Source organism: Plodia interpunctella, chromosome 8, assembly GCF_027563975.2.
Source record: "Plodia interpunctella isolate USDA-ARS_2022_Savannah chromosome 8, ilPloInte3.2, whole genome shotgun sequence".
NCBI lineage: Eukaryota > Metazoa > Arthropoda > Insecta > Lepidoptera > Pyralidae > Plodia > Plodia interpunctella.
This window is the reverse complement of record NC_071301.1, coordinates 8,709,187-8,721,605: the sequence shown is the minus strand read 5'-3', so window position 1 is coordinate 8,721,605 and position 12,419 is coordinate 8,709,187. Positions and strand designations below refer to the sequence as shown.

General features: G+C 33.2%; 1 protein-coding gene across 1 annotated transcript in view; it reads left to right on the top strand.

The window, feature by feature from the left end:
- Window positions 1-548: 548 nt before the first annotated feature.
- Window positions 549-12,419, top strand: part of Oct-TyrR (Octopamine-Tyramine receptor) — a 48,888-nt gene continuing 37,017 nt past the window's right edge. Inside the window, exon 1 of the mRNA XM_053748771.2 lies at window positions 549-772. The gene's annotated coding sequence lies outside the window, so the exon portion shown is untranslated. The remainder of the gene's footprint in view (window positions 773-12,419) is intronic.

The following is a 12,419-nucleotide window of genomic DNA, read 5'->3' as shown; positions in this document are numbered from 1 at the left end:
ATTAATTACGTTTTAGGCTTGCTATAGATGACTTGACTATAGATTTTTTTAATTTATAGAGTATTATTACCCCTTGAAGGGTAAGAGTGAATACAGTACCTATCCAATCAACAACTTTTAGGATTAAGTACTTTCGTCAACTATCAATCCTACCTCAAGAGAGCTTTTACCCTGATTGAAAGCTTTCAAACACAGTTACAACGACCATATCTTGACTAATTACTGGTTGTTTAAGGTAATGATGAATATATTCTAATTTCATGAAAAGAGTCATCTGGTTTTAAGCCACTACTGAATTCTTTAAAAATACAGAAAAAAGTAACACAGGTATACAAGTAAAAGTTAAAACTAATTTTTTTTTCTCTCTACGAACTTATTATTCTAGAATAATGACATAACAATCATCCAAGAAAAATCAATAAAAAAACTTCAAATTATTGTCTAGGGACTAACTCGTTAGTGTCAAAGAACAGTAGAAAAATAAATATGGCTTTGTATAAAAAGTACCATCCGTGGCAGTTACAACGGCGTAGTCGATTCATCGCGTCAGTAGATAGTAGACCGCTACGGAGCGCGCTCGCTACGTGCTACGGCGTAGACGCGCTACGAACTTCCAACTCGATCTTCTAGACTTGAGATTGTTCGTATTTGGATTGGAACTGAGATTTTTCACAAACGGTTTTGCTTAATACACTATTTGTGAAATGTGAATTGTGTACGTTTATGTTGGAGTTTTAGAATAATGAAGATAAATCAAGATATTTAGTTTTAGGTAAGTAATATTATTTTCTTGTCAATTGTACAAGCTTTTGTCTTGATAGAAGAAAAATTTATATTGAAATAAATTTATATTTAGTCAGGCTTGTTTTGAAAGAGAGCCATAAATTCGAATTAGGCAAATAGGACGCATAACATTAGGAGCTCAGTGAATTCTCATCACGCATTCACGGTGGTGGAATTTTATTATCCCTAATAATGTCAAGTATTTATATATATTCTATATCTGATTTATTGTATAGAAAGAAATGAGTTACTATTTAATATATGGATCGTTAATAATGGTAGTTTTGTTAATACAGATTAATTCTATTTTTCTTTATTGGGAAATTCAACAATCATTCACATATAAGTTGATACTAATTTTATTAGATACAAAAATCCGAGTAGGTATTTTATATAAATTATTTTATACCATAAAAGAATTAGACCTAAGAATTAGAATTAAAATAATCATTGAGAGCTTAAAATTAAAAGTTTAAGTTAAACTTTCTAGCTATAGAATTTACTTTGAATTTCTGTTTTAAACAATTAAAGCTAAATTTAATTATTCATGGGGGTTCGCTGAGAGTTTTGAGACAAAAATCACCCAACGTGCTTGTTCAAATTCGATTTTACCCATGTACATGTTCGGCACTTAGGTATGTTATTATATTTATAATAACATAAGTGCCGAACAAAAAAAAAACCGAATACAAACGCCAGTGACTCATATTATAAATACCTTAAAGACGGATTTACATTTTAGTACATATAATCCTTTTAAACCTTCCCAACTTTCATACTTCAATGGTTTCATCCATCCGGGTAAGTTTTCAGGAGCCTCATGTTATTTCTCCGAGGATTATGAAACAAAGTTGGGTACTGTATGAACATTCTCCAGTTTCATATCTCAGCTTACATTCAAATGTATTTTGCTAGCTTTCGCCCGCAACTTCGACCGCCACACTTTTATACGCTAAGGATATTTTTTAATGATACCTATCTATGTATCCAGCTAAACGTGGCCTACAAATCATGGCCCATATGCTCGTATCTCTTGAATGCCCAAACGTTTGCACTTGCTGATCTGTTAGCAGCCTCATATGAACCCATTGGGGTAACTTTTGTATTAGAAGACATGATTTCGTTATGAAATACCATCGATACGTGAAGAAGGTTTTAGGTTTTCGCGTCTTTTGGCTCTAAGGTTTAGTAAATAGGTATACTGTGAAAGATTGCAAATAAACCAACTTTTGCATTTTTAAGATTAGTTGGGATTATTTTGGATTCTTTATTTTAATATAAGGGGTCGAGTAAGACTTTGTGCAAATTTGAACAGGATTTTTTAAGTAAAAAGAATCTTAATTAATTTTTAAAATAAAATTAAATATGTAGTTCCATTATTAACAAGAATGAAAAATCGCATGTTCCTAATGACTGAACTTCAATAGTTTTTAACGTTATCCACTTTAATAAACTGTGAGCATACTAAAATCTCAACACCTTTTTTCACATAGTTGTAACATCAAATTAAAATAGATTTCGACCAACTGAATCTCGGAAGCAAACCCAACTTTGAGAGAAATCCATTAATAAATTATAAATATTTAGCCGGATTCGGGGATTGAAGGAGTTACTCCAATCTTAATTAATTTCCATAAAATGATCATACTTTCCATTGGAATTAATATTGAAGTTTATTGGAAGTATTCGAAGTGAACAAATTGACAAAACGAAACTGTGGGAGTGCAAAGTCTTCTGTGTTCTATGTATAACGCGATGCTTGTTGTGTACGTATGATCAATATCACGCTTAAGGAGAGTTGATATTAGGTAGGTGGCCGGCCGTAAAATCAAAGCCGAATGTTAAACATTTACTTTTTTAATCAAAAATATAATAACTAAATCGTTAGAAGCTGAAAATAATATTATTTTGTCTATATAGACACAGCAGAGAGCAGCATTCAAAATAAAATGATAGATATTCAAATCATCTCTGGAAACCAATTTAGTTAAAAAAATATTTTCGCATTATGTTAATATAAAAAAGGCAGAAAAAAAACAATGAGAAGACCTTAATAAAAGCTACAAAAAAGAATATAACCGAAGCTCCATCGAAAGCTACACTTACATTTATCTCACACAGCTGAACATATTTTCTCTACAATATATAGCTGAGCTTAAATAAATACAGATTGTGTTAACTTTATGGTAAGTTCACAACTTCTATTATGATTCTTCAGAAACTATTATCCGCATCACTTTCGTGGCGAAACATTTTTTAAAAAAACTTGTTTCATAGGGAATTTACATGATAAAAATTCGATAAAAACAAATAATTTAGGTAAATGTACAAGACCAAGGACAATCTGGAAAAGATCGTAAATCTGACCAGAGATCGAAATTGGGACCAGCTTTCGTATTCTTCCTCTATTACCGCTTATTATAGAAAATTGGCGACCATCATGTCTTTCTTAACTTTGCTCAGCTGCTCCACGGATAAGAGATCCAGTAGGTACTCGAAGAAACCAATCTTTTAGATTCTTCAGATATTGTTTTTCTCCTACCTCAATTGTACCAATCCAACGTGACGACAAAATGACAATTCTTGTATGAAAAATTGGCTTAGCTCCAATGGACATTTTACCTTATCCTGAATTATATTTGGAATGTACAGAAGCAATCGCGTGATTAAATTTCGTGACAAAACACGATAACCTGCTTTATGACCAGACGGACAAACAAACTATTTTGTTATATCGCCCAAACTGTAATCTATATAGGTCTAACCGGTTATTCTTTGTAGTTTTCGTTGGTCGAACGAGCTGTAATTTTACATTACCATCACAATATCCACTTAACGCTACACGAAGCGGAGCGTGTAAATATAAAAGCAAGTGTGTAATGATCAAGTGTGCATAGATAAAATTAATAAACTATTATTTTATCTATGGTAATGATCAATGCACGCCTGTTTAGATGTTTCTTTACACACTTATGTCTAAAACTATGACATAAAAAAACTCTATCGTCATGTAATTTTGATCTAGTGTTATGAAAAGATTGATAGACTATCTTGGTTAATTTTTACAATAAACTTAGCTAATTAATTAATTTCATTCAGTAAAAGTACATTACATACAGACTAATAAGTTCTAGGTACAAGATATTAGACCGTTCCTTTGATTGCCTATTACAATATACGCGGGAAGAAAAGCATTTTATTATCGTACCAATTATAAAGTTTATGAGGATGTATGTTACTATTTCATGCAAAATCTACAGGATCGATTCTTATGAAATTTAGTACACGGGCAGGATATAAACCTAGGTACTTTTATCTCGAAAGTCTCACTGGAGCAAAGCCCCGGGGCGTAGTTATTAGTTAGTATTACTATTTTTCTATCGCATCCATACCCTCATGGAAGTATATTCCTGCAAACTTTCAGTATTTGAACTTGTAAATTCAAACATCCTAAAAGTGGCAACTACTCCGCAAAAAGTATGTAAGTTTTTTACGTCGTTAGCCAGAGCGACCCTTCACGGGCCCGGACAGAAATGGGCAAAACCAAACATATTTGTACACGTTTCCAAATGACCACTGATTTATATTTAGGTTGATACGGCATTTTCCATAGACATTATAAAAATTAAATTTAAAATTCAGAAAATTCCGACTCCGAAGTTACTGGCATCTAGAAAAGAACTGACGGTTTCCAAACGGCTGGACAAAAATTTTGCCAACATAGCTTAAAACACTCTAGATTAATTTATTTTTGTGTAAAAAAATGCAAAGTCGATTTAGCCGTTTAACTGCAACCATGCCACGAACAGACATATTGATATGTCTGTTCGTCTATGTGTCTATATCATTTAGTTTAGCATGTGTATGTTTAGCAGTCAAACTTAAACTTAAGTTTAGCGCGTCTATTATCTATAAAAGATGTAGTGGGGGGTTTAATAAAACAGAGTAAGTAACACTCACTTATATAACATATATTTTTGTAAAATAAAATCAAATTTGCCAGCCATAGAAGGACTCGAAATGGAAATATTATTTTATCTATTTCTTTATAATTGTCGATGGTCGCTGAAGAGCACCTTCGTATTTCTGATTCTGTACCTAATAATGAAAAAAAAAAAAATCAAATAAAGAACACATATTCCATATTTAAATTTTTCATCATTTCATGATCCATGGGGCTGAAACTAGGCCCTTTGAATAGTCCATTTTTGACCGGATGTTAGCCCTTCACCGACCCAGCACATCTATCTCTGTCTGACCTCTTCCAATTTTGAACGGCAATAACTCTGGGTCGACGCTCACTTCACGCTTGTCTAAGAGGAAGTAATGACTTTTAAGAAATATGAATTTATACGTAAATAAGTGTATTAAACGATTGAAAATTTCCTCATTTTCAGGAATACTCTTGGATTTTTAAGAATTTATTAGATTATTTATAGACAGAGCTTGTAGATCCTAAGAATTAATTATTCTTGTAAAATGAAAGAAAAGCAATAGAATGAAGAATATATTTTAAAAAATATATTTATAAATTCTTTTATATTACCCCGAAATTCAAAGGTACCTTTGACCTTGTTTACTTCTATCCTTTAAACCTACTATCAAAACAAGAATGACTCAATAATTAAAGTTCCACAGTTATCATAACTTGTGTTCAGAAATTGTAAATGATATTTTGAAGTTTGAAAGCTTGGAAATTACTACAAGTACTTCGTAGTTTTAAGGTTAATAGGGCTCTTTCACAATGTACCACACATTATTCTTGGACATTTTTGAAAATTACTCGATTTTTCTAGTGTATGGCATGAATTCCCTATTCCCTAGAATATGTTTTTTCACTCAAAAACAGCTGATAGGCGACAATAATATCCCCAAGGAGGGTTCACGCACGCTAGGATGACAGCCACTAGTTTTTATTTTTATATAGATATTGTATAAAAATGAATATCAAAATACGAAGTTATATCCAATGATGAACATAACATAACATAACAAGAATAAAATCTTATATTCCGTAAGCACTAAGACGCGATACTGTGTCTGTCTCAGTTGGATCGCGTGGCCGATTGTGAGTTCTGAGGAGACGGCAATGGCAAACCACACCAATAATAGTGCCAAAAAAATATTGTGTGTGTTTCATTCCACATAATGATCCTCAGACCTGAGAAATACAACTGTATATGTCGCAGTTGGAGGATTTACTACCAATTAAGAAATGTTTTCTGTATTTTTCACTTTCTGAATATTTTAATATCTACCTCAATATTATATATAATAAATGACGACCTCGGTGGCGCAGTGGTAAAGTGCTTGCCTCTGAACCGAGAGGTCCCGGGTTCGATCCCCGGTCGGGTCATGATGGAAAATGATCTTTTTCTGATTGACCCGGGTCTTGGATGTTTATCTATATATGTATTTGTTATAAAATATAGTATCGTTGAGTTAGTATCCCATAACACAAGTCTCGAACTTACTTTGGGGCTAGCTCAATCTGTGTGATTTGTCCTAGTATATTTATATTTATATTTATATAACTTTTATGAAATGGAAGTAATCAAGGGAATCATATAATTTCCTATTTCTGCAATGCTAATTTATATTTCTCGAAGTTTTAATGAAAGGAAGGCTTGAAGTATCTGTCGTTTATTACGTAGTTTGTCATTTCCTTGTCATATTTCAAACGGGAACCTTTTGTCGCATCAAAGTTTAGTATAACAAGCGGCCTGGCTCCACTCGTGTAAAACAAAGAGCAAAACTTATTAGAGTCGTCGTTAAAATTTGATAAATTGTAATTCAAGCGCGTCTGTTGTGATCGAAACGCTTGAGAACCATGCATAATCATGGTTTTTTTTTTCATGAAAACACATAAATAAAAAAATAAAAATAAAAAATAACATAGGTATGAGCATAATGACTATTGGATTACTTAGAGTCGGTTGCTGCAGTTAACTATGACACTAACTTTAACCTGCGTAGAAAAACGTAAAGCACCCCATTTTATCCAAACGGTGGCAGCGGGCAGATCAAAGTTAATGTCATTGTTTACTGGTGCAACCCACTCGAAGTTAATAGACAAAGAAATATTTATATATCGTGAAGCGTCCCGTCCTGTCCCGTCCCGTATCGTGAATATGACCTCGCGAGTGCCATAAAACGCTTCTATCATTCAAATGTCAACGAGTACCACTTATTTCAAACAGTCACCTCGGAGGCATCAATATAATAGTGGATCGTTATCGGACTAGTGATGTTCCACGCGTATATATTATTATAGCGATGATTAGGCAGGAACTATTTTGTAATATTTTTTTTTTAATTGGAAGAAACATTTTATATTGCACGGTATTCCAAACCCCAGTAACACCATTTAACTTTGACCATAAGTTTGACCTATACATCACATATTCGTCAGACGTCGACGTCAGATTAGATAAAACAGCGAACTTCGTGCCTTATTGTGAGCAGGTTAAAGTTAACGTCAAATTTGACAGGTGAAAATGAGGCTAGCTCTCCGATATTCCCGGTCGTTTCGTGTCATTATTTACAACCCAAGTCAGTACACGCAACCATTTTTGTCGTTCGACAATCATACGAGTGCTCTTGACGATCTGTTTTAAATTACCTGTATTACACAAAAAATAGTACACTACCTGATACGCTAATTATATAATGTTAAAGTATTTGAGTCCATGTTACAAAATGCAGCAGTAAATTACGAGAAAGGCTACTTTTTACCGCGAGCGGCTCCGCGGATAACATCTACTAATTATACAATTATACCGTATTTTTTTATTATATCTATATACAATATATAGCACCGTTTGACAATGATTATTAGTTATATGCAAAAACATGAGTTTACATTACTTATTACCTACATGTTTCACCGGCTATGGGTATGCAATTTTAAATGGATAGCATTCTATCATCCCACTAAATAAAATCGAATGAAGTAGTAGTATATAGAAGCGGTGGTGGTGTAATGGTTAAGATGCCCGCCTGGTGATCAAAAGGTCCCAGGTTCGAATCCTACTCATGCCATATGAGCTTGTATACAAATCTGACTCATATATATAGTAGTTTTCATCGACCACCACTTGCTTCCGGTGAAGGAAAATATCGTGAAAAATCGAGATTAATCAACCAATGTGCAGACATTACACGAGTTTAAACTCGTGTAATGGAGAAGACAATGGTAACCACTACATTAATAGTAGGTACCAAAAAATTGTTAAGTGTGTTTCATTCCACGTAATGACCACGACCCTCAGCCATGAGAAATACGACTATGAAAAGAGTATATCGATACTATTTAAATTAAAGCACACTTCTCTTATTATGAAGAATGAAGATATATTGCTGTCATAGCTTGCATGAATAACTGCATGTTATTAAATCAGTTTATTACTACCATTAGTTGGATCTCTCCTCATAGTCATATTTCCTACATGGCTGAGGGTCGAGATCATTACGTGGAATGAAACACACATAACAATTTTTTGGCACTATTAATGTAGTGGTTACCATTGCCTTCTCCATTACAAAAGTAAACTAACCAATGTGCAGATTTTCTCACGATGCTTTCCTTCACTAGAAGCAAGTGGTGATCTATGAATACTACTATACATGAGTTAGATTGGTATACAAACTCATGTGGCACGAGTAGAATTCGAAACTGGGACCTTTCGATCTACAGGCGGGCGTCTATAACCATTATACCACCACAGCTTCAATGTCGATCTGTCGAAATGAATAAAAAATATTTTATATTTATATGTGAACTATGATACCGGGTACTGTTTGTATTTCAATTTTATGAAAAAAGCGTGACCGACAGATTTACAGATTTATTTTATTTTTAGTATACCTAGATATGCCAAAAAGCATGTAAGTGGGCGGACCAATAACCCTCTCGCGTCGTTAAAATAAACTTGTTCACGCTTGTTTCTGAGATAGAGTTGGAATTGGGAGTTCGCGTAATATCTTGCAGTGCAACTTCGTTACCCAGCGTCCTAGCTGCGCCGCTGAAAATTTAACGACGCGATGCGACTTCAAATATATGTGTAGAATCTCAACGTAATGGAAACAAAGAGCTGAAGATCTGAAGACATCATTAATTAACTTAAACAACAGTTGCCTTGCTTTTTTCCTCAAGAGCCTAATCATTAGATCGAAAACAATGAGGGATGTAGAAATAAATAGAATTAGTCATTTAGAAATAAGAACAAAAGCTACTATTATTTACTATATTAAAATGTTTTAAGTGACTACGTCAATTTTAGCTGCAATCAGCTAAAATTTAGTGAACGTTCAAAACGTGAAATATTAGTTTGAAAAAAAGAATGACACGAATGAAAAATACTATTCGCGTGGATCAACAAAATATATGAAAAATTTTACCCGGGCACTTAGTAACACGTGATATTCCCTTCTAGATTTGTATATAACCATACAAATTTATTATCATTCTTTAACTAGGTGTAACATAGATAAGACTTTCTCATCGACATAAAAAGCTTATTCGAATATCATTTCTTACACCTTACACCACACAGAAAGCATTCTGTATCGTTTCTATTTTGTTCTCGGATAATAAGCTTACAAGGAGTTTGTTAGCATCTATATTAATAGTAACTGTGGAGCTTGTTCTATGTTATTATATATTTATTTGCCGGACTAATAGTAATAAATACGCTTCCGTAGCTGATTGACAGACAGCAAACTTGATACATTACATTAATGTGTACGTGACTATAAAGTCCCGTTTTATACTTAAAGAAAAAGGTCGTCCGTTACTCTTTTCGTTATAAAGGTTATTAAAATTTCAACTTTTTTAGGGTAATTTAAATAGTACATTTTTTACAAAATCACAATTCATATTTTGTAAATAAAAATTGAGTTTTCAATTATCGCAAAAAAAAAAATAAATTATTCTAAATTTTTTTTTTATATTTTCCCATTTTAAATAACTACAACTTTTTACAAAATTTTAACCATATTCTTTTTTCCTACTTAAATGTGTGTATATTATGCATATATTTATTTTATATATTTGTATATTTATCTACAAATGGGAATTTTAAGAAAAGTATTTTTTCTAGCTAGCTTCATCCACGCTGTAATCTGCTAATGCAAGCAGTTTCTCTGAAGACAAGATCTGCCAAAGAGAAACCAGAAATAATTATGAAGCATTGGCGAGAATGTCATACCATTTCAATTTCAACCGTTTTTTTAGAAACAATATAGTTAACAAAAAACATAGAATTTAACTTAAAAGTCTCTTAGGTTTATATTTCTTATAATTTTTTACATTTTGCTTTCAATATTATACATATTTAATTAAAATAAACTTATTAATTACTAACAAAAAATTAGACTATTTTCAACTAATAAAGCTAATTTTAAATAAATATAACTAATTAAACCTAAAATTGGTATAACTTTTTCACTGAGAATTGTATTCATTACTTAAAATTGGATTGAGTTATGATTTAGATTTTCATTATCAACTCATAAAAATTTTATTTCGCGATTAATATGCTCGAATAGGTATTTTGTTTTCATTGTAACATTGGTTAATTCACGTTAATTTTGCTAAATTACAAACATGAATGCACAATTACGCTCATATGCATTAGGAATTCTATTTACGCGGCAACTCTAGGTACATCCGCTTGTACTTTAACTAAATGTGAGCGCATAAGAATGTGCAGCGTTGGAGCCAAGTACAGTAAATTATTAAACTTTTTTTTTTCTTTTGTGCTTTTCTGCAATCAGAAATATACAGCGCTTTAAGCAGATGTGAATTTTTCACAAGTCAAAGATAAATCATTTGTTCGTATAATAATTGAAAATTTAATTTCACAAAATATTGGATAGAACTAATTGGCCAATAACTTCAGGTGTATTTTACATAACTTACTAACAACATAATATTTAATGAGGAGGCATTGAATAAATGTCACATATATGTCACGTCATTTTGTAACTTAAGTTATTGAACGCTTAAGTTTTATTGTCATAGATCAATAAATTTTTGTAGGTACATACAAATGATAGATACAGTTGATAAAGCAGGTCCAACGCTCAACCATCCACCAGCACCTCTGCGGGTTGGTTCGTTCGTACGCGGTTCGTGCAGGCTATTGCGGTCAATTTACAACCAATTAACTTTGGCTCACAGTTGCGGCACGCGTCCGTAGAACAGCGTAAATTGTACGTATAATTTTGCTCACTCATCTTGGCTTGTTCCCGATTGCATTCACGGCTATGACGCTACGAAGGCCAAGGTCTGCGTAAAAATCAACCTAAACATTGTGAAGATTTTGTACAGCTACTAACTTATAACTCCTCCTGTCGTAGGGGGTTAAAAATGGCTAGAATGTTCCTTCATGAATTATTTTATATTTTAACCTTAGATTGGAAATTGCCATTATATTTTTACGATTCTCACTCGATGTCAGCCAATACCATTATGCCATAAAAATTGTCATTATCATAAATCAATGTTGTATAAACAACATTTTACAGATGTCGTTACAGCTACTAGGCGGCTGAGGAACGTAAAGTGTCCTAATACCGCCGTAGGGAAAAAGGCTTGATCACGACTGGTGCTCTGCTATGCTGTGCCAACTGAAGCTAGATCTAGAACAACCGATAGAATTTTATGTTGCGAAATTCTATCCCTCTATCTAGCACACAAAATAAATTTTATTTCTGTTAACGTCACCTCTCGTATTTAAAGAGTTGTGACACAAAATTAGGGTGACAGAACGCATTGGCTCGAACTTGTACATTGGCCAGTACTCTGTGCTGTGCCAATTGAAGCTTTGAATAACCAATACAATGCTGCTCCGGTAGTGACGATCAGGTCCCGACCTAAAACCAATAGGAATTTCCTGACATTTCATGAATAAAATACAATTATTGGTTGACTAGTTTCAGTTAGCACAGCATAGCAGAACATTAACCGAGTTTGAGCCATAGCGTTCTGTCGTCGCCTTAATTTTGTGTCATATCCACACTTTGACTCCGAGACGCGAGTGACGTTGGCAGAAATTAAATTTATTTTGTGAGCTGGAATTCGGCTAATGGTCTCGTGGTATGACATTGGTAACTGTTACTTACACATTAAATGATGCTTTTTCTTGTGTATACTTTTTAAAATCAGGGCGATATTCATACATTATTTTTTTTAGCATTTTGAGATTGTAATAAATGGAGAACATGTGCCAATTAAGGCTTATACTTTCTAATATTTCTTGATAATACTATCGGATAAAATTCTTTATGTAGCGTGGCATAATCTTTTAAAATATATATTTTTAATTTTCACCAAGAAATAAAAGAAATAATAAAAATGTGAGATGGCGCTAGTGTGCGAAAAGTAGTCGCCATAAATTGTTATACATGGACACCATACAAATTCACTCTCTCTTTAATGACTTCGCCTATATCCGGTTGCGTTCGGGGCTGTGGCGCTGCGAAGTACCAGGTATCGCGGCGCGACATACAAGATAGACTAGTATCACAGAATAATATATGGCTGTGATTTTACAATCAGCCACCTGCCTGACGTCAACCCTTCCTAAGAAAACTATTGAACCTATCAGCAGCTAAGGCTATTAGTTGTCTTC